The sequence below is a fragment of the Nipponia nippon genome, unplaced genomic scaffold, assembly GCF_047370975.1.
Source record: "Nipponia nippon isolate SJK-2023a ecotype South Korea unplaced genomic scaffold, ASM4737097v1 scaffold_8, whole genome shotgun sequence".
NCBI classification, from domain to species: domain Eukaryota; kingdom Metazoa; phylum Chordata; class Aves; order Pelecaniformes; family Threskiornithidae; genus Nipponia; species Nipponia nippon.
The window spans coordinates 1,492,321-1,515,948 of NW_028262402.1; positions in this window are offsets into that span (position 1 = coordinate 1,492,321).

Genomic DNA, 23,628 nt, shown 5'->3' on the forward strand with positions numbered 1-23,628 from the left:
AACGACGATGGTTTTTGTGGGCAATGGAGAAAGAAGTACTGTAATTTCTGTTTTCAGTGGTTAGCTCTGTGTAGCTTCTTCGTTTTAATTATCAAGAGTAACTTCACCATGAAGCTGTCCTGACTACTCATTATTCTGCAGTGTGAGCTGAGTATCTTAGATGCTTTGAAGAAAAAGATCTGCAAAGCTCTGTGTGTAGAAGAGACAGCTATGAATCAGTTCAAGCTTGGAAACATACAAAGGCAAAGAAGGTAGAGCAGATACAGCAGGAATTTTGGATTTTAGATTTTAGTTGAATTTAAAAAGTAGGCTGGGTGTTTCAACATTAAAAGAGAGGTTTTTTTTTCCTTGAGAAAAGTGGCAAAAGAATGTCTGCTTTCTCTAGAAACAGATCCTCTGTGCTAACAAACTGAACTATGGGATCTCTCAGTGTTGCTGCACAGACTGCATATGATCCAGGCAGTGAAACAGTAAAGATCTTTCTCCTTTGGAAAGCTATAGTTGCTCCACTGAAGGAGTTAGACTTGCTGTCTGTTTTGTTTTCATCCGAGTTATCAAAAGATCTGTTTTTGAAAATCCAGGGCCTGGGCACAAAGATGGATGTATTCAAAACAGGGGGAAAATTGACACAGTTGCTGTAATATTTTTAAGTTACAATGCCTCAAATTATTCTGTGTAATCATGAGGGACTTGGTGATATATGTAGATATAATTAACTGTCAAAGATAAATGTTGTATATGGAAGCTTCTATCTTAGAAACCACAGACTCTAGTAATTAGTGTCAGATACATCAATTTGTCTTGCCGCTCTTACTTCTTCTTTTCCGCTGTTAATCGGTGTTAAAACCATTAATCTATCCCTGTACAGTAATTTCAGCAAAATCTTTTCTGCTGTTGGAATTGCGTGTTCAAATTCAAATCATTATTAGTTAGAATATAGCTGAACCAGGAAGTGTCTGGGATGTCTTGCTTCTGGCAGTGACCAGTAATTTGGTCACATAAAAGCAGAAGGCTTGTAATCTAGTGCTGACCTGTGTACCTGAAAGTATCTTAACACACATAATCACTCAAGAGTAATTTTATTTCATTTGCTACAGTAGTAATAGGCCTTTCCACTCAACACAGGTGGTTGGTGTAGAGTCAGTATCAGAGCTGGATGGTGGGGTGAGAGCAGTTCACAGTACTGGGTAGGTCTTACACCAAAAAGATCAGATAGATGAGAGGTGGGATAACAGACAGTGAGGTCGGGCTTTCTAAGTGATGGCAGAGTCATAATCTGTCAAGAACAGATGAGGTAAAGAAGTTTAAGACCTTGAATGGAAGCACTGAAAGAACTGAACCACAGCTTCTTTCTTCTTAGCTCTGTGCTCTTTTCCTTCCACTGGACAAGTTTTCTCTCCACACCCTTATTTTCCAAAGTCACTCACCATCTCCTCACCATTATAGGCTCTGGAAAATGCTCAGTTTTAACACAAGAAGCCTGACCTGTAGTAGGAAACATATGGTTTCCCACCACTACAGGGTTTAGTCTCCATTTTTTTATTAGTATTTTCACTCTACTGATCTCTTAGAAGCACTGGTATGAAACTAATCGATAGTACCTGACATATTTGCACTTTATGTCGGAAGATGGAACACCCCATGAAACTCATTATTGGAAAGAAATTATACCCCCTGATGTCACTTGACAGGAATTTCCTAGTTGCTTTGATGTGTTCAATCAGTTAAAATAGCTAAATGCTACTTCTGTCTTCATGTGCAGTCAGCACAGGACAAGCCAGCTGTAATTTGCAAGTCCTGTGAATGCAGCTGGGTACCATTCTGTTCGTGCTGAGGAGTCCTGTCTGAGGTAGACACTTTGGATGGCTCTAGGCTTCTATTAGATCACCTGTGTCACCTAAAGGCTGGAGGTCATTTATCATTTTGCAGCACAGCAGAGAGGTTAGTGCTGTAGAAGTGCATGAAGAGGCCAGGCTTTTCCCATCTTTCGAAAAAAGAGGAAGGTATCGATTATCAACCAGGCAACAGGGAACATGAGCTTGAGCTGGTGGAAGGAAATGCAGACAACTATGCCTTGGAGTGCACAACTTTTTGTGGCTTGACTTACTGCGTTTGCAGTTTCAGGGACAGAGCACAAGGGCTGAAGGAGGGCGATGAACCCAGAATAGTGTGGCATGCAGCCACAGATGTGCATCAGGAAGTGACTATCTCAACGCATCCTCTTAAGCATTATGATAGTTAAAACAGGGCTTGGTTTATTCACCAGGAGGAAGCATTGCTAAGAGTAGCTGTCTTATGCAGGTGATGTTCTTTCACCTTGTGTCTGTTTAAACGCATATTCAAAATCAGGAAGATACCTGAGAAAGCAGCTGGATGATTCCTGTTGGTCAAAATTGTGGCACTGATGATTCCTCCTGTCAAACCAGCGCAAATAGGAAGTTTTCTTGAAGGACAGGGTCGGTGCACTGTGCTCTGGACTTCTACTGAAACCGAAGCTGATTCCGATGTCCTAGGGAACAGGTGGTAACCAAAAAGACACATGAATCCTAAGGGAAGAGCTAAGAGGAGGCAGCTCTCTGCCGAGTGGTCTGTGTGCACAGATGCCTCTGAAGGAGGTGGTGGAGAGAGAGGGAAGGATTGTCTGCACCCAGCTGGAAGAGTCTTCCCATCCAGAGCTTTATGTGTCTGATATATGTTTTGCTAATGCATGGGGAAAATCTTACAGCATCTGCTAGTAACACCCTTGTGTCTGGAAAGTCTGGTAATCAGTGTGTTCTGAAACACTTTTGGAGGCTGGAGGGAATCCTTCTTGGGCTAAAATACACTGTACGGAGCTTTCCGAAGTGAACAGTAGCTTTGAAGACTAGTGGGCGAAGTGGATTTCACGTGTTGTTGGGTGAAAAGCTTGCTCCAGTGAGTTTCTGCATTTGTTAGAATGACAGAGCTTGCCCCAGCCTTTTTACAACAAAGACAACACCTTCTCCTTGTTTCTTGGTTTTTGCTCTTGATAGAAGGAATCAAGCGACATACCTCCCTAGGGAAATTATTTTTACACTCCTTCCTTGAATACAGGTTTTTCAGAGAGGAAGAAAGCACGTTAAACACACTAAGTGGAGAAAATTTGATTAGTGCAGTGGGACATTATGAAAAACAATACTTAATTACGGGTGGGGAAATGGCTCAGTTACTCCACTCTGCTAGGTGCATTCAGCCATTGAATTATGAAAGGTGGTGTCACAGTTCTCAACTTGTTCTCATTAAGGCCTCTAATATGGATACTTTAGTGTCAGCGGGTGTTACTTTTGGCATGCAGGTTTTGTAGATTGTGGCTGCAAGTTGTTCAAAATCTACCTTATTTTGGTCCCAAGAGTTGTACTGGTTCATTTAAAAGTGCAAATCACAAGCTTGCATGCCACCTTCACTACACACATACGTTGCACTGACCATTAGTATGTGTCTATTACAGGTTGGTAGAGTGTGAGTTTCTTTCAGTAGGGAAAGATGTCTCATTGTAAAAAATATATGTAAATTTATGGACTTTTTTACATCTTCAGAGGCTTTTTCAGTGCATTACCTGAATTCTCCCATGAGGCAAACTGAATTACGGTTATCATCAGTTTTGCAGCTGGAGAAAAATGTAAAGGGGTTGCAATGCCTGCAGGTACACAGAAAGCCTGTGGGGTTGTCAGCATTGGCTCCTGATTAGTGAGCTGTTGGGAGGCATCATCTGGAGACTATTGCTCTGCATCCCACACCAGCAGCTGCCTCATATCCCCCTCCTAGAAGATGCTGAGCTCTTTGGTTTCTGGTTTGTTTTTGCTTTCATGGATAGCTCAGTGCTTGGGTTTGTTTTGTTTTGTTTTTTTTTTCCAGATGGTAAAGACAACAAAGTAGGGCAGAGTTTGGGCCTTTTATGTTTGAAATTTTGGGTAGGGAGGATGATGATAAAAAGACAGCAGTATTATACTTGGCGTTTGGAAGCAAGGGCAAGTGTACTTCCTTCTTTGCAACAGGGACCAGATAAACTTGCCCATTATGCTGGGGTTTAGCCATCATTACATGCCCAAAGTAGAAGTACATTAGAGCCGCCATCTGCCCGGATGACTGTAGACTTTCTCCATCTGTCAGTGGGTGGCTACTTGTAGAAGTGGGAATGGCCAGATGTGCGCCCAAGCCAAAGCTGCTGTCTCCGTGTTTCTCTGCCAGCAAGAGCTATGTGTGTCTGGCTGACAGCTGGGACAGGGGTTGGGGAACTGCATGTTTGCAGCCATGGATCATTGCAGCCTGTCAAGAAGAGACACACCAAGAATAATATGTTTTCAAACTCTGCCCTAGCAGATGGTTTGTTAGTCCAAGGAAGGCAAAATGGCCATGCATTGACCTGTGTACAGCTGGCTGACGTGCATGCTGCAGTGCCAGCAACCTTGGCAGCCCCTCTAAGAACCAGGTGGTTTCTGTCCCATCCAAATGAAGGTCTGTTGTGCTCGCTTGGCTTGAAGCTACTCTATTCTGAGTATAGCCTGCTTCCCTGGACTTTGAGGTTTTCAAAGGCTAAGTTACCCTCCGAGCTGAGTCTGGATGTGTGTCCCAGTCTCACACATGCGCAGAGAAATGTTTTTGGCAGATTCAGGCCTAATCACTTTCACATTTAGTATCTTGAAACAGTCAGTTTGCTCTGTCAGCAAATGAGCCTTATTATCATGTTGTTTTGGATAGACCATCTTTCATCGACCATCTTTCACCACCTGGCACAGCAGAGTCCTGACATAGGACAGGTTGCTAAGCACAGGAAGTTACTTACAGTGGCATATACTGCTGGGTCAGCCTCTGTTGCTGGTCTTCCTTTCAGCTGAGCATTCCTAGGGCAATCACAAAAAAATTATTCCCATTTATAGTAATATCCATGCTACTTTGTATCTTATTCCAGTGACAAACTCAGAGACAGGGTTTCAGCAAGACCTGCCAGTACCATGTCCTGATCCCCACGTGGGGCTTTTAGCAGTGGTGCTGCAGTACATCAGACAAGAGCATGATGCCAGCACCACTCAGCAGAGCTTTCTGACAATGCAGTCTGTTCCCATATGTCAAGGGTAGCAGGTGATATTCAGCCATCAAAGAGTGAGAAGTCTCAAATCTGACAAATGATTGCTTATCCAAAACCCCAGCTCGGTGATGTTCTCCAGGTCTTAGCAAACTGCTTGCCTCAACACATGGCTGAAAACACCTCAGTACATGGTGGTTCTTGTTCCTGTTGTTATTGCTTTTCAGCCTTTCCACGCTGATGTGGTCTGTGATTCCACCTGACCTGTTTATTTTACCCCTTTAGTCCTTTGGAAGTCTTTTCAGCATTTTCTTAAGACTTTCTAGGGTAACACCCATCAGTGCTACCATTTCTTCCTCTGCCATACACATTCATCTCTCTATTATGTTGCATTGCTCCTCCAAGTCCACTTCTTCCTTCCCATGAGCCTCCCTTCCTTGCAATATCCCTTACCTCATCTACCTTGCTATAGCATAGCAAATGTGCTTTAATGAAGCTCTGTTTCAGTACTAAACAAGATGTAACTACATTTCTTGACAGATGCAGGCAAGACTGGGATCAGAACGTTACTTTTGGGAACTCTGAGAGTGTGTTCAGCTGTGGAAAGGTTCATGACACTATTGGGAAGGTAGCTCAACGTCACCCTAATGTACTCAGATTCATTAATGCAGAAGTTGTCTTTTGCAGCACTTAAACAGTTCTGTTATTATTGGAGAGTGACATTTGATTGCGCAGAGCTCGGCAAGCCAAGTGAAAAGAAATGCTGGCTGATTCCAGCCTGAGCCCAAGCCTGGTGACATGAGTGAGGGATGCTACCTGATACTGGTGAACTTCAGATTAGGTGAGCACCAAGACCACCTGATGCAGCTCACATCAAGCCATCTCAGTCCAGAGCTCTCTGGGGGACAGGTTGAGGCAAGGGGATGTAAGCCTTCCCCACCCTTACCCACAGAGAGCATGTGCAGCCGTCGTGTGGGAATTCTGCCTCATCCCTGGGCTCTGACCCAGCGGAAGGCAATTGGCACAGCACTCACAGAAACTTATTTTTGCCACTCAATTGTAAGGGTTGGAAAAACAGAGCAAAGCGGATGAGTGGTGATTGGATGCAGGTTTCTCCTGTGGACCTAGGGGCTGCCAGGTGAGATACCAGTGCTGTTTTCCAACATAGGTTTGCATTGTGCATGTGGAATGCATCCCCTTTTAGCTGTGGAGAGATCTCAGTCCCTGTTTGTTCCCCAGAGACAGCCTCAAACTCCAGCTCTCTGCTGGGAAGGGCAAATGTCATCTTAAATGCAAAATGATGATTAGAGCTGAGTGAGGAATACTCCTTTTCCAAAAAAGCTCTTCGGACTTCAAAATATTCTTATTCTGTGCTGGTCCTTCTCAGACTATCTGAGAAGGCAACAAGAAACACCAGAGGTAAAAGTTCACCACCCAGGAGCAGTCTGCACGCTTCTCCATCCAGGTTTGGGGTATGAACCTGATCTCCATACCACAGGAGAGTGCCCGGATTCATGCTTACAAAGGCGGTGTGCTCTTAGTCTCCTCTGACAGAGCTCCTTCCCTTTGGATAAATGGTGAAATAATCATTGGAACAAAGACCTGACGCAGGGTTTTCCACAGGACAGGTGAAAACTTGACCCACAAGGTAACAAGGCCGGTTTTGCTCCAAGCAAGCAAATATTCATTGTCTGTCTAAACAGGATCAGTTCCAAAGAGGGAGGTTGAGAAAGGTGGGTCAGGAAAATGCCTGTCCCATGCTGGTGATTATTTTTATGCATGCTCAGGACAAGCATAATGCCAAACTGAAATGAGATGAGGGGGCTATACTTCCTCTCAGTAGTTCATACCCAAATGGAATTAATGGAGGGCTTTTCCCTTGCTCACAGGACACAAATCTCCCTCAGACAACAATTCACTGCCTCCCGGTTCTACGATGTGTGTTCAGTATGCATTGTGTGTTCCACGTAGCAATGTCATTACAGAACTCTTTCTGGCTTTTGGTACTTACAGCCATGAAAGCCAATGCCTGGCCTCCTTCCCCCTCCCCAACTCTGTTTTTCTTTCCTGTAAGCTGTTTCCTACAATATTGGTTTCAAGTGGCAGAAGGAAATATACCTATGGGATTTCCTAACACGTACAGCATAGTGTAAATTATACAGCCTTCTATCTGACAGGCAAATTGATTTCAGAAATATCCCCATAAATAATATTTACAGTGAGTTACAAAATGCACCTTGCAGTCCCCCATAAATATGACAGCTTTTCAAAACTGAGGCCATTTGCACGAGGAACAAAGCAAAATACTGAATCACTGCTGTGGTTCTTACCAGCGTGACGTGTAATGCATTATTTACCAGCAAATGTTAGCTTTCCCGCATGTTGGTGTTTCACATAACGGGTGGGAATTGTGTCTTTAATTCTTTTCTGTTCAGTGTCTGGATTTGCAAGTGAAAAGGATTCAGAACTCGGATGGAGGAATCGTCCTTTGGTGACTTAGGGATTCCAGTTGCAGGTAAATCAGGTCAAAGATTTTCCTCTCATTAGTAGTCAGCTGGTGATCGACAACTATGCCATGGTTCTCTGCTTTATTCTGACGTGGCAGGGGAAAGGTGGGAATGTCTAATCTCGCAGTAGAGCGCTCCTTGCAATGACAGTGTTTGTTCCAAGTGCAGAGCACCTCTTTGACATCATTCTGTCCTCAGGTTTGTGCGAGAACATTATCAAGCAGTAGCTGTTTTCCTCACTGAACAGAAACATAAACTGAGTCTCAGAAAGGGGAAGTGCCTTGCTAAGGTCATCTAGTTATGTGTTGGCAGAGAACCCAAAACCTCCATGCACCAATGGCCCATCACCTGCCTTCTCTTCTCTTCAGTATGTGCTGAGGATGCCCAGTGTCTCATCGGATTGTACCCCTTCTCTGGGCCTGGCAGATCTCACGGGTCAGGTACCTCAAAAAGAAAGAATTCCGCCCCCCGCCAATATCCTCGTTACTGCACGTTCCTCCATCCTGCATTGTAGAAACACATGCATGTTTTTACAGTCAATAGGTTCTCTAATGTCTGTGGCAGGATGAGCTTTTAGTGATGCTTTCTAGATTAATTGTAAAGCAGAACACATACAGTGCTCTACAAATGTATACGTTTACATCACTGCAGTAGTGATACATTCACTTAACACACATAGCTCTGCTCTTTGTCACCAACCTTTAAGCTTCTCTCCCCACTGTTCTCCCATCACAAACTGCCTTGGAGCACATTTCAGCAGCAGGGTAAACCACCTCAAACAGCTTCTATTTATTTTTTTTTTTATTTCCTTTTTTCACCATATGTTTTTTTAATATCCCTTTCTGAGGATCAATCGTCTACACTTAAGACCAACTTAGAGAAAAAAGGTAGAAAGAGGAATTTCACTGGAAGAGAGCGGAGAGCGTTTTTGTAGCGGGCACAACTCTAGAAGAGCAAGAGTGCAAAAGCCTCCAAAGATGGCACATTTTTTTTTATATCTCCAGAAACTGGTTTTGGCTTTGAGTAACGATGCTTTTGGACACCTCATACCTGAGTTGAGATACCAGTTTCCAAAGAAGCTTAGCACTACCCTCATTTGCCCAAGAGTGGTCCCAGACTATTCCTCAAGACAGAGTCAAACCATTGAAAGCCCAGGTGTCAAGGCAGGAGGCACTTTAGCTGCTCACAGCATTTATCCCTGCTGCCCTTCTGGTCTTTAACATGCTGTTGAAAAACCCCTATGAGCTGAACAGCATTTAGAAGAAGCAGCAACAGCACTTTGTGCTGTATCTCCTGGAGACATAATCCTATACTGCTTCTTCATGCAGCACTGGGGAATGAAATCCCCAATGAGAGTTGTAGGACATGTTTCCATTTCAAAGCATTGGGACTATCCCAGGGAAAGATGAGTTCCGTAGTGATGTGTGGTAGTTTCTTCAGACCTGTCTACAGAGCTCCGAATCACACCAAAACCAGGCCAAGACCTCCACTTCTGAGTGCTGGCACCTGGCATGGAGGCAAGTGCACACAGTGCAGCTGAAATTCAAAATGGCTTAAAGCATAAATGTACATTTTTCCCTCCCAAGTGCAGGGTCGGAAGGAGGATCCAGGGAACTACAGGCCTGTCAGCCTGACCTCGGTGCCAGGGAAGGTCATGGAACAAATCATCTTGAGTGCCATTATGCAGCAAGCGCGGGACAATCAAGGGATCAGGCCCAGCCAGCATGGGTTCATGAAAGGGAGATCCTGTTTCACTAACCTGGTCTCCTTCTATGACAAGGTGACCCGCTTAGTGGATGAGGGGAAGGCTGTGGATGTTGTCTACTTGGCCTTTAGTAAGGCCTTTGACACTGTCTCCCACAGCTTTCTCCTGGAGAAGCTGGCTGCACACGGCTTGGATAAGTGCACTCTACGCTGGGTTAAAAACTGGCTGGACGGCTGAGCCCAGAGTGTAGTGGAGAATGGAGTCAAATCCAGTTGGCGGCCGGTCACGAGTGGTGTTCCCCAGGGCTCAGTATTGGGACCGGTCCTGTTCAACATCTTCATTGATGATCTGGATGAGGGGATTGAGTGCACCCTCAGTAAGTTTGCAGATGACACCAAGTTGGGTGGAAGTGTCGATCTGCTGGAGGGCAGGAAGGCCCTGCAGAGGGACCTGGACAGGCTGGATCGATGGGCCGGGGCCAACTGCATGAGATTCAACAAAGCTAAGTGCCGGGTCCTGCACTTGGGTCACAACAACCCCATGCAACGCTACAGGCTTGGGGAGGAGTGGCTGGAGAGCTGCCTGGGGGAAAAGTACCTGGGGGTGTTGGTTGACAGCCGCCTAAACATGAGCCAGCAGTGTGCCCAGGTGGCCAAGAGGGCCAATGGCATCCTGGCCTGTATCAAGAATAGTGGGGCCAGCAGGACCACGGAGGTGATAGTGCCCCTGTACTCGGCACTGGTGAGGCCACACCTCGAGTACTGTGTTCAGTTTTGGGCCCCTCACTACAAGAAGGACATGGAGGTGCTGGAGCGTGTCCAGAGGAGGGCAACGAAGCTGGTGAAGGGTCTGGAGCACAAGTCTTATGAGGAGCGGCTGAGGGAGCTGGGGTTGTTTACCCTGGAGAAGAGGAGGCTGAGGGGAGACCTTATTGCTCTCTACAACTACCTGAAAGGAGGTTGTAGCCAGGTGGGGGTCGGTCTCTTCTCCCAAGTAACAAGTGATAGGACGAGAGGAAATGGCCTCAAGCTGCGCCAGGGGAGGTTTAGGTTAGATATCAGGAAAAACTTCTTCACCGAGAGGGTGGTCAAGCATTGGAAGAGGCTGCCCAGGGAAGTGGTTGAGTCTCCATCCCTGGAGGTATTTAAAGAACGGATAGATACGGTGCTTGAAGACTTGGTATAGATGGACTTGGCAGTGATAAGGTTGACGGTTGGACTCAATGATCTTAAGGGTCTTTTCCAGCCTTGACGATTCTATGATTCTATGATTTCCTTGCTCCTCAGCCTGTACCCATATGATCTAAATGGGCTTCCTCCAAGACCTTTACAAACTGAAACCTGCACAGGTCTTCTCTCTCTTCATCATGCACACAGTGCTCAGGATTTGCTGTGGAGCATCAGCACCGCGTATGGTGTGGGGCAGTCTTTGCTGTCACTAGTTGTCCCAGTCTAGAGCAGGGGAGGGAAGGAGACGTGCGTTTGCATTTTGTTCACTGGGTTGTTACCCACAGTGGCCCAAGGTCTGTGGTTTTGGCTTGGTCCTTAGTCAACAAGCAGAAGTCCCAGCCCTCCCAGAGTGCCTAAGTGCTGAACTCACTGTTGCCCTGCAGATACCAGGAGGCACACATATTGCAGGAGGTGGCTAAGACCAGGCCTCTGCTGCTATGGCTTTGGGGACAATGTCTCTGATGTCAAAGCTCTCCTTACGGACCACAGGCTTCTTACATACAGCTCTTGGAGCTGGAGGGAGCACATTCAGATCTCCTGCACATGTCTCAGTCGGGGAGCGATCATGAAATATCACATTGTTCCAGTGCTCAGAAAGGCTCAGAATAAAGCCCGGCAGATAAAGCCCCCATCAGGGCTGAAACAGGCTGTAAGTGAAGACACTGCCTTCCAGAGCATCGGTCAGATGTGAGACCTCTCAGAAACTGGCTCCAGCTATTCAAACAGTCCCCTTGGACCAGCGCTACACAGAGGAAGTCTTGCCTCTCACTGTGATTTCGCTTAAAGACTCCAAGGTGGTGATTCTTCATCTGTTACAGAGAAATATTACAAAGAGCACAAGAAGGCAGTGTTGAAACTGTAAAAATAATTTTGCTGTAATAGGTTTTTTATAGAAGTCTACAGTAGGCAAGGGACATTTCAGGATTTTATTAAAGCAAGTTAACATCAAAAGTTCAAACTGTATCAAGTGCAAAATCCAGTGCTATCGGTATCAGAAAAGTGAATCTCCTCCAGAAGTATGGAAAAAATATATCCTTGTCCTGTCATTTGGCTTTCCTCACAACTGCTGTATTTCTAGACATAATAACTAAATAAATGACACCTAGTAGCCAGGCAAGTTTTCGTATGGTGTGATACGGAGAACACATTCATGTCTCAGGCTGGCCTCCATTTACTATTGCAGCAATGTGCAGTAGCGACTGTCTTTACAGAGGTCACCATTAGATCTCATTAACCTCTGTAACAGACTGGTGGCAAACAGTCAGAAAATAATCAAGTGCCTGATGAGAAAGGCTACAACGCCTTGACGTGGACTTCATGTTACTAGAGCATAGGGTAGCGTCTGACTTCGCAGCCAAGTGTGACTTGGCAGCCAATTATGTTTCATCCAAAAATAAGAATGCCAGCACTGTTAGGGAGAGATGTGCTGTCACCATGACTTGCACAGATATGAAGGGATAGGTATGGCCAAAGTCAACCAAGATGCTCCAGGGTCCCGTCAGGCCATAAAAATGACACTGCCTCATAAGGAAGATACCAGTCACCAGGCCATGATGGGAGCCGGATCAAACACTCACTACACAAAGAGACTCCCACCAGGGAAAACCAGGCAGTAATGTCCCTGTGTGGCAGAGGTGGGACATTAAGGACTTGATTGCTTTGCTCTAAGCTGAGAAGAGTGCAAAGGAGCCCCAGCCCATGGTAGTCTCAGGGCAAGGGAATGTGCTTCTTCCTTGCAAGCACAGGGTTGCTCACCAGAGGGGCTCTGCAGCCTCGGCACAGGGCCAGCCCTTGCTAGGGTGCTCAGGAGCCCTGCAAGCACTTCAGTGCCAAGCAGTTACTGAACAGCAGAGGGTGGCTGTCCCCTGGGGCCAGGGCTGGTGGGAAACCCTAGGGAGCAAAAAGTCTGGCTCAGAGACATGGTGCACCCAACAAACGTGTGCAGGATGGCTCCTCGCACAGCTCTCAGTGCCACTGTCAGAAGGACTTGGGTCTGGAGAGTGAAGACTTGAGTTGCATCTTGGACCACTTCTTCCTAGTTAATCCTTGGTTCTGACAAGCTGGGATTGCTTCTGACAAGCAAGAGCTTGCTTCTGAAGCTGATGCCAGCTTCAGCACACAGGTTTGTCATCTCCTGTTTGTCCCCTATTTGCTTTTAAGCTTTGCTCAGATGTGACTTACAGGTGGTCAATAGCTGTTCATGTGCTACATCAATACCTGTTTGTAAGTTTAGGTGTATCCTTCATGAAAAAAACAAGGTGACCAAGTAGGAAAGGAAAAAGAAAGAGTGGCATGTTCCTCCAAGCTCTGACCCCAGCTTGACTCAGCTTGGGTGTTGTGTCAAAATGATGCCAGACACAACAGATTGTCCCTGTGGGGACACTGTCCCACCCACTCTGCTGTATGTGAATGAAGAGCAGAGTAATCAACATGGCATCGCTCAATGTCACAATGAACCCTCTGCTCACACAAATAGCAACCCCGTCCCTCAGACCTGCTATCTCAGGCATCACAGATTTGTTTTTTAATATCTGCGTTTAAAACAGAGGTGTTCTCCTTTAACAACATAAAGCACAGGCAAGTGGCCCCCAGAAAACCCCGCTGCTTTGAAAAGCAGTCATGAGCTGGCCTCTCAGTTTGTACATGTTTAAAACAGCTGGCATAATACCAGAGGGGCCATTCAAATGGCATGTTGTTCCCACCAGCGTCTGTTAGCATCTTCCTCCACCCTCGTCCCCAGAAATCTCCTCCCCGGCCCATGGCTGCTCTCCCTGGCGCTGCACCCCAGTGGTGCAGATGGTAACCCTAAAAAGCAGAAGGTGCTGACGCAGACTGACAGACCCTGCTGTTATTAAGGAGGGCGCTCAGGGGGCTTCAAGCCAACTCAGTGACTGTCTTGCCCTTGGGAAAGAGGGTACTTTGCAGTAGCACAGCTGGACTGCAGGAAATCGGGTGAGATCCTGTCCTCCTTGCGCAAAGCAAGGAGGATCTCCGCAAGATGCTGGAGGTCTTGCATGAGTTGTTGCTAGCAAAGTGAGAGACTCTCGTAGGGCAGGGTTAAGGGTTAATCTTTCAAGCAGAGCAGAAATCTGCCTCGTGGACTCATACCCAACTGGCTGGGCCTCACCCTGAGCTGGTCCCAATGCATGCTGACAAACTGGGAGTCAGTCTGAAAAAGCAACAGCTTTATTCAAAAGCCCCAGACTAAAAAGCTCCAGCCGCATTGTGCAGGACTGTCTCCAGCCAGACTCTCCTTCCACACCAGCAGCAGCAAGAAGCGGAAAGAACCCAAAAGCAGAGAAAACACTCCAGAATTGTCTATGGGACTTCTTCACGTACGATCATGCACAACAGCTTGTTCTCCAACTACCAGTGCACCTGTGACCTTGGCTGGCAGATGTGGGACAGATTCCTCCAAGGTCCTGAGAGATCAATGATGGAAATGGTTTCCTGTGGGACTGTGTTTTAACTAGGTATGAGAAGCTCTATTTTGAGCGTATCCACTGTGGCTCAACCTCACTTCTCTTGCTCCAGCATGACATGACTTGATCACATCTCCTCTCACAGTTTTTCCCCCAGACAGGCTCCATTTTCCACAAACCTCATCAGTGAGCTCAGCAAAAGCAACCTTATCCACCACACATATCGTACATATAGAGAATTCAGATCAGGCCCCTTCAGGTAGGTCCTGAAGTGTCTTGGCAGGACCCTAAGGAATGGGTGGCTGACCCAGGGACTGGCCATGCTGCAGCTGTCCGGAGGGTGACTAAAGGCCCTCAGCCACCAGGCAGGGACCTTCTCTGCAGCTGTAGGACTTTCTCCATCCCCTGTTCACTTGGTGTCTCTGGGAAAGGCTGCTCTGACCACCCTCCATTCAATCCTGGAACCTCTGGGAATGGGACAACTGGGAATGGTGTGTGATTCTCTGTGATGCTTCCTGCATCCACATCTCCTCCTTAATGCCATCTGTTTTCTCTCCGTACTTCTTGATTGTCTGCTCACCTCCCGCTTCTTCCACAGTTGTCCAGTTGCTTTTCTCACCCTAGCATTAGCACCAATAATGAGAGCTCTTGTTTCTGTCAGGGAACAATTCAGGAGGTGTAGAGTTCAAGGCAAAGTTTTCCTTCAGAACAAAAAAATATTCAATAATTAGGATATCATATTTGATTGTGGCTCTACAGACCCTCCCACATCTGGACTTGGGGCTGCTGGTTGAGGCTGGGAGGTATTTCTCTGTTTCCTGGCCTGACTGTCCTTCCAAGCAGTGTTTTTTCTAGGTAAGATTTTCCTGTGCCTTAGACTCCTTCATGGAGATGTGAGTGTAGGATTTACAGCTCTCTGTCTCCCTTTGCTTCCCTGATTTTGACCTGGTGATCTGCAGTCCTGGTTAGTTCATGTTTTGTCTTTCCCTTGCATAAGGGCACTCAATCTAGATCACGGGATGAGCCAGACATGCCCTGTGGATGTTGCAGTGTCTGACTTCCATGGGAGAGATTCCTTTTCACTCTCTGTGCAGTGAATAGCCTGTCTACAGTGAAAATGGCAATTAGTCCTGGGCCACCATGGCAGTTAGAGACTTCCAGTCCACCAAAAGGGAATAGAGCCTTGCAACCCAAAGCATTCAACTCCTTTAAGTTGCCCCCCCCCCCAAGTCATCAGATTGGCAAAGAGACAACGAATGGAGTGGAAAAAAGCACAATGCATGAGATTTTTTTAAAAGTAAATGACATATCTTAAACTGTTAGGATTATTCCCTTCTCATGCATCTTTAAGCCCATAGGAAACATGTGGGTGGGTTACAAATGCAAGGTTCTTTCGACTCTGCCTATGTGCAGGCGTAATTCTGCATGGCCTGGCTCAGGGCTGCGGTATGTAGCATTTTTGGGTTTGTTTTGTTTTTCAGGAAAGCTTAGTGACTTACTAAATCGTATTGAGCAGATAAGGTCTGAAATCAATGTTCTGTGTAACTGAAAGTCTGCCAAGGAATGGAATGTTTTACTTTACTGAATTACATGTATTTCTTACATTGGCTTGAGAAAAACATTTTCTTGGAGCAAAATTGAAACATCACTTAATTTCAACTTAAACCAAGTGGACTGAATGCATCATGCCAGATGCTCTGCTGACTCCATGCCCTGGTAAGTTCAACTGTCAGGAGGACACATTTCAAAGTGAAGATACACACACACACACACACACACACTCTGACTCTACTTAGCTCTCCATTCCATGTAACAGGAACATCTGCCTCCCTCCCCAGCACACAAGATTGTTGGAGGACATTGTATTCATCATCCATCTTGATGACAAAAAGAACCTTAAAAATAAAACATCAGGTCTGTCTGATAACGTGCTTCAGTGCACAGCCCCACCCCGATAAGGAGAGATGTATGCGTGTCCCCTTTCACCCATGCCAATGGTGGTCATTCTTGGCTGTGCCAAGGTCTTCCAAAGTAACGGGCAATTATGGGTGCCCAACCTGACACACTGCAGAAAACCCTCAAAGGCCTCAAAATCATAAGCCCTGAAGTCTTATTATGCTAGTCACTCAGCTAGGCAGTATTTTGATAATATTGGGCATAATTCTGTAGCTTGCCACAGTGGGCGTATGCCTCACATCATAGATGTGTTTGGTCTGGGGTGAGTGGGGAGGGAATGCAAAATAAAAACACTGCAATTAACAGCAAATTCTGAATGAACCGTAATCCTGTCTACCTTAGAACCCAGAATAACGAATAATGCTGTGCCAGCGTATTCTCCATGGCCCACAATAACTATTAATAAAGTCAGGATTTGCTAAGTGCTCTGATTTTGCAATACAAGAGGTATTTTAAAGGAAGGTGTTGAGTGCAAGAAGTACCCACTGAATAATGCATGCCTGGCTGGAAGTCTGCAAGAGCTAGCTTCTCAACAAGGACAGAGCACAGCCCAGTGTGTGAGACACAGTTGGAAACATAAAACTCATGGCCTAGCTCTCCAGTGTACTGCAGAAGCACAAGGCTGCTATGAACCCCATCTACCTGGAATTTGGGTGTTTGGGCACAGAACAGACTGTGTTCGCTGGAAATGGGGCCATGCCAGAGATGCAAAGGGGGTGTTTCTTTGTCCTTTGCAGCATTTAATTATTTGTTAATAGTCAAAAAGGGTAAGTGGTGCTCTTGACATATCCTGATTTTCTTTTTGACTAGGTGATTCTTGACTACCTGCTCTTACAGGACTCCTACTGAAGTTGCATTTATCAATAATGACCTTGCAGATGAGGGGTGCCACAAGTTGACGTGGCAGAGACAATGGCCATACCCTGCTACTGACCCACATTGTGGCCTTTGGCAAGTCATATCACACCCCTTTTGGCCTTGTCTTTTTGCCTTTTGGTAGGAATTGCTTCATGAGGGAAATTGTCTCCTTCAGATAAAACTAACATGCTAATACGATGCTGGTCTCATTAGAGCACATTGACCACTGCTGAAATACAGAAAATTATATGCTGAGTCAAAGAAGTCAACTGAGTTAAATATTGTTAGATAAAACTTAGGTTTTGGGATCATGAATTTGAGGAGCTGCCAGAAAAAAAGGACCATCAGTACTGAAGAAGAAGTTTGGCTAATAGGCAAATATTCCTTGTGACAAAAATTGACAGTTAAACACCACATGTTCTTCCCCATATCCAAGTAATTTCTGTAACAGCTCAGTTCACAATGGTTCCACAGTTTACAAAGGTGATATTCCGTTTATTTCAGAACAAACACTGCTTGTAAGTGAGAAAAGAGACATCAAATTGTCAAACTCAAGGACATCAAAGGAATAAGACATACTGTGAGACAAAATCAAGACCAACTCTTGTTTACAAAAGCACTCAGCAACATTTTTTTTCTCTTTTTCACTCACTTTATGTCACTATTAAAAAAAAAATCTCATAGTACTCTGATGCACTGTGAGCATTTCCTCTATGGTACCAGATGCCACTGCAGGAGAACAAGAACAGGACAGCAAACAGGGTAACTCAAAGTCAGTCTGAATTGTATGATACCTACCAGTCCTGGGGATTTACTCGGTTTCCATATTTAGAAAATTCAGTCCTTTGCAAAACATGGAAAAGGAACTATCCTCCTGCTTGGGATACTGGACATAAGGTAAATGCTTTCCTTGGATATTTATTGACTCTTACAAACAACATATGCATGGGCAGGGGACTGCTCTTTAGTTACAGCCACTGCTCGTAGTGCCTTGACACTGTTGGGGGAACAGGGAGAAACTTGTAATTATTGAGAGAAACCACAGCAGTCCCTATCATCATGCCTTAAAGCAACCAGTCCTACTGCTCTGTATGGTCCCTCTGCTAATACATGCAACAAGGTGTTCGTTTTGCGGAGGTCTGAACCCAGGCAAGTGCCCACCTCTCCTGCAATGCCCAGCTCTGCCTGGGCACACAGGCAGAGAAAGAAGGGAGCTGAGCTCTTCTCCAGGAAACCCTCCACCCCGTGCTGCCACAGGGCCAGGACTCGGGCCCACCACAGAGCATTCTTGACCCACCAAATACAGCCACATCAACTGAGCAAAGAAATTAAGAGCAAATTCTAGAGATGAGACGAACAGCCACTGGGCTTTCATACCTCCTATTCGTGCCTAAGGAAACCCCACCACAACTGCTTTTACTGCCAACAGCCACCAGAAGGTCCCAGCCTGGGAACTGCTCAGAGGCAGCAGGAGGAGCTCCAGCAGGCCAGCACCTCTGAAGAACAGGTTCCTCAATTACTTACCGAACAAAGAGTCTGATTTTCTGGGTGCACTCAAGTTCCAAAATTATTTGTGTTCGAACAGTTTCTTCTGCTCCTTTGGGGCCAACTGTATGAGATTCAACAAGGCTCAATGCCGGGTCCTGCACTTCGGTCACAACAACCCCATGCAACGCTACAGGCTTGGGGAGGAGTGGCTGGAGAGCTGCCTGGCAGAAAAGGACCTGGGGGTGTTGGTTGACAGCCGCCTAAACATGAGCCAGCAGTGTGCTCAGGTGGCCAAGAGGGCCAATGGCATCCTGGCTTGTATCAGGAATAGCGTGGCCAGCAGGACCAAGGAGGTGATAGTGCCCCTGTACTCAGCACTGGAGAGGCCACACCTCGAGTACTGTGTTCAGTTTTGGGCCCCTCACTACAAGAAGGACATTGAGGTGCTGGAGCATGTACAAAGAAGGGCAACGAAGCTGGTGAAGGGTCTGGAGCACAAGTCTTAGGAGGAGCGGCTGAGGGAGCTGGGGTTGTTTAGCCTGGAGAAGAGGAGGCTGAGGGGAGACCTTATTGCTCTCTACAACTACCTGAAAGGAGGTTGTAGCCAGGTGGGGGTCGGTCTCTTCTCCCTAATAACAGGCAATAGGACAAGAGGAAACGGCCTCAAGCTGCGCCAGGGGAAGTTTAGGCTGGATATTAGGAAAAACTTCTTCACCGAAAGGGTAGTCAGGCACTGGCACAGGCTGCCCAGGGAAGTGGTTGGGTCTCCCTCCCTGGAGGTATTTAAAAGATGGGTAGAGGTGGTGCTTGAGGACATGGTTTAGTGGTGGACTTGGCAGTGACAGGTTAACGGTTGGACTCGATGATCTCAAGGGTCTTTTCCAACCTTAACGATTCTATGATTCTATGATTCAAAGATAAATAAACCCTACCCCAGCCCAGCTTCTGCTTTTCCTCAGTCTTAACTGGTGATTTGCTCTGCAGGACTCAGAATGGTATTTTTTTAACAGGGAATGCCCTTTACCATCGCCCATGAAACAAAAGAAAGTGATGACAAATAACATTTTTCCTCTTGGAGCAGTGCTCACAGTGCACACCTGAAACCCTGTTTAGGCAGAAGCTCCTATTTCCATCACATGAGCTTGTCTGGAAACCCTGAACATCCTCTGCCTCCTCCAGCAAAGGCTGCCAAGGCTTCCCAGGATCAGACTCTTAAAAAAACACCCTGACAGTGGGAAATAATGTCCACAGCCTGTGAGGGTTGTAGGTAGCAGTTCTTCCCAGCAGATATTTCCCTTGCTAAAGTTGATGCTACTCTGTGTTTCACTATCCAGCGAACTACTTTCTTAAAATTAAAATAGTGCTGTGCAAAAGCATTTAAAAGACAGGAGCAATACTATATTTTACAACACAGAGATCCTACAAATCAAACTAATATTTTACAAAAAGAGAATTCAAGCAGTTTGGGGGAGGGAGAAGCTGTCTTTCAAAAAAAGTACAACTAAATGTCATTATTTTATCTTTGCAATCATGCACCCATTGGACCGAAGCTGTGATTTCAAGGTGTCATACAGGAAATCATTGACTCTATAGTGGGCTCGGTAAACCTCATCAATCCTCTCACAGCCCTGCAACCCGGTGGAAAAAATCCATCCATATCTTTCCATTAGAATAGAAGCAGATTGCACATTGTCAAATTGCATGTCCCCAACTCTGTTCTAGGTCTTCCAGGTTTTCTTTTTTGTGACTTAAAGGCTTGCCACAGCTCCAACTGGAAGTGCTGTCCTTTGGGGATGCTGTAATTAATTTAATCTGTTTGTTTGTTATTTGGTAAAGCCAATAGTAGTTTCTAGCAGTATCTACAGATGCAGTGTAAATGACCAGGTATTGAAAAATATCTATATTTACAATACACCAAACAAGTGGAGAAAACTGTGAACTATCAAAAAATATGGTTCACAAGAGAGTAACTTTTGTACAGTAGCTCTGAAAGAAAGCATAGGCACTTCTGCTTCAAGAGTTCTTGGTCCTTAAACCTCATTCTCCCTTCTCCTAGCTATGCTTGCTAAGCACAAAAATCCACGATACACGCGGTGCTGCTTCTGATGAGGAAAAGCTGTCCACCACCTCTTCTATGCTTGGAAGAGCTGGCAGTGGTGAAGGAGACCGCTGCCACCCTGCTTTTCAGAGCAAGGCTGTATGCAGCCCCAAAATGGGACGGCACCATGTGCAGTCCTCCTCAGGAAGAATTTAATGTCCTGTCTTTCCACTTTTTGCTCTTGTTTGAAAGCAGTTCACCCTCTTCACATCACACTAACGCTACCGGGCGAAGCACTTTCTTGGGACGCTGGCTGGTGAGAGCAGACAGAGGGCAGAGTTACTGGCAGGAGCTAAGAGGGACAAACTTCCTGGAAGCCTGAGTGAAGGAGACAAAAGTAAAATTTTTGCAGTGTTCCAGCTTCACTTTCTTCGCCAGCTTGGGGACAACAGCCCTGAGGGAGCGGAGCCCCTCCTCTGCTCCTCGTACCCATGCCGCCGACCTTCCTCCGGGTTGTCAGGTAGAAGGGAGACTTGGCCTCCATCTGTGTCAGGGGCTGGTGTACGTACACGTACTTGTAGAGGAGGCAGTATGGGCAGAGCTTGTGCCCTTTTGAGTGGCTGTGGTAGATCTGGCCGTAACACGCTCTGTTCACATTCACTCTGTTTTCTTGCTTCACGCTATCTGTTCTGGCAAAATACGGCCTGTTCTGGGAGTCATCGAGCAATTCAATGTCACCAAACATTAAGTCTCTGTGCTCCTGTAACATTCGCATGTTCAGGTACTGCCTGTTGTATTTTGCCACTGTGGACAGCAGGGCTATGGGGCTGTCATCTCCCAGGCATCCCGTCCGCCACATCTCTTCCTCGTCAGAAAGGGAGAAGTAGACAACGTTGTGCGAGCAGGTACCAGACATCCCAGCCTTGCTAGGACCTTAAGCTTCTCCTTGAGCTTTCTGGTGCAAGAGCTGAAGGTGCTGCTGGTGATGGAGAAACCAGCACCAGCATTCTTGAGGATCCGGTCCAGGCCTCATCAGATAGTGTGGAGGGATGTGGCTAGAAAGTCAGACCTGTCTGTTTTCTTCACGGTGATGTAAAAGTCCCCCAGGAGTTCATTGAGTTTCACTGCTGGGATCTGGAAAAAGAGGAAGGGGAAAGATGTGTCAAGGTGTTTATGGAAAGGAAATGTGTTGCAAGGTGGGAAGACACGTTTAGGGCTTCTCTGTGCTCTGTCTGAAGAAACCTGCAGCAGCTTCCACGCTTCCCCAGAAGTTTGTTTCTGGGCAGCCTTAGAGTCTTGGGAAGAGGCTACATGTTTATCTAATAAAAAGAGGTGCAATGAAACCCCATGGTGTGAGGATCTCAGACATGAGATCCATTTCACTGGCTGGCACCACTTTTGCACCAGCTGTAGAAATCCAGATTCAGAAGAAAGGAGCCAAATTCCTGGCTTTTTTGAAGTGAATGAAGGTTTCAGTCACACTGAGGTGTGACTGTGTGCAAATGTGTGACCTACCACTTGGGTGTAATACTCTGTACTTTTGCAGTAATGTGGTACATATCAAAACTTTTCAGGCGAACAAGGAAGAGGAGGAAGAGAAAGAAGGAGGAGGAGGACAAGGAGAAAAAGGAGAAGCAGCAGCAGCTTCTTCTTTTGGCCATGAGATGTCAGTATTGCAGTCAGGCTGCCAGTCAGACTGCTTTAGCCTGTCAATGCCAGACCAACCAACCTAACAGAGAAACTTACTATAAAAATGTGAGTGGCGCTTTTTGTACTTTGGCCCTCAACCACAGTCCTTATTTTTGGTGTGTACACTGATTTTGCTGGGAGTTCATTTTTGCAGAAAAGTCCTCAAATGCTCTGAATTGCATTGGCTTGCTCTGGGAGCAGAAATCATGCGAACAGTACGTCCTTAGGGTAACAACAGGAAATCTTGTCATATGGCAGCATGAGGCCAAGGTTGTGTACAAGTGTTATGTACATGGAAATCTTTAGTATCACCCTGGGTTTCCAAGGCACTGGCTCAACCATAAAGGCAACAGGGTGTGAATTAGAAAAGGTTACAGCTTTATTAAGAGAGACTTGGAAGGTCCCCAAGACCACAAGGATGTAAAGAAGGCTGAAATCCCATTTCTTTTCAAACTTTATGATAACTTCATTTGACCAGGGGGGCTGGCTCCCACCACTGAAAAAACAGTACTTTGCTAAGTTTTCTGACCTTAGTGATGTCCATGTAATCTCTGAGTCCTTTGGTCATGCACCAGTATCTCCACACGTTGAGAGCACAGAGGGTGGCCTTGGTGGTGTTGGGGCTCACAGCACTGATACACAGGTACTTGAGGTCGTCATCAAAATTAAAGACGGGAAACTTGTTGAGCTTAGTTGAATACGCTAGAAAACAAATAAAGAAAGGGGATAAAAATAGCTTGTCCTAGTGACATGCTGCCACCATTTCTGGCTAAGAGCAACTTGGTGTTTTTCACAAAATGTGAAGAATTTAAGAAAGATGAAACACGGCACTTCCCTGGTGATTTCCCATGAGTTTGTGCGCTGAAAACTCAGATGCTGCAGGAGGGGCACCAACATGAAGTCACCCTAAGGTTGCTCAGAGCTAAAAATGTACTGCCACACAGAGCCAGTAATAGAGAGGGAGTAACACAGCACCTTCTACCTTGCTGCAGAAACAGTGGGAGGGTGACAAAGGCAAAGGTTTTTCCTTTGTTAGTTGACTCAGGAGCAGGGGAATAACCTGTCCTATTCCTATACAGCCTGACTCTGTGCTGCTGGTGTGTCACACCACCATGGGTGTCTGCGCAAGCAGGACAGGCAATGCTAACCAAGTAGGATTTTCCACTCACACCCACTTTCTACTCCCTGTTAGGCACAACAGAATCAGGCCCTGTTGCTTCGGTGGATCAAAGGCGGGTGCATCTTGATGAATACCATGAGTTAAGTGAAGACACGCAGTATGCATTTCTTAAAAGGGAGAGGCACAGCCCCACAGGCAGGAACTGAAAGTAGAGGATTAATGGAGAACCTTTTTATAGATGTTCAGACGGTTAACATCCTTTATGAAAGAATAATACATTTTTATGATACCACTATAATTTTATTATATCCACTATACTTTAAGTCTACTTTTTACAGGGCTGAAGCTAATGGATTTTGCAGCCCAATGCATGTTAGCTGTGAAAGGTTGCTATGAACATCCATGCACTGAGCTAGCGATCCCCACGGTGACCATTTCAGCGCGGCAGGAAGAGGGAAGATTGGATTGGCCCAGAGGTGTAACTGCACACCAGGAAGAGGTGGTTTTAAAAAGAGGTTTCTGTTGTTGCAGCTTTTGCTGTTAATATAGTATATAAAAGGTATAGGAACTGCATA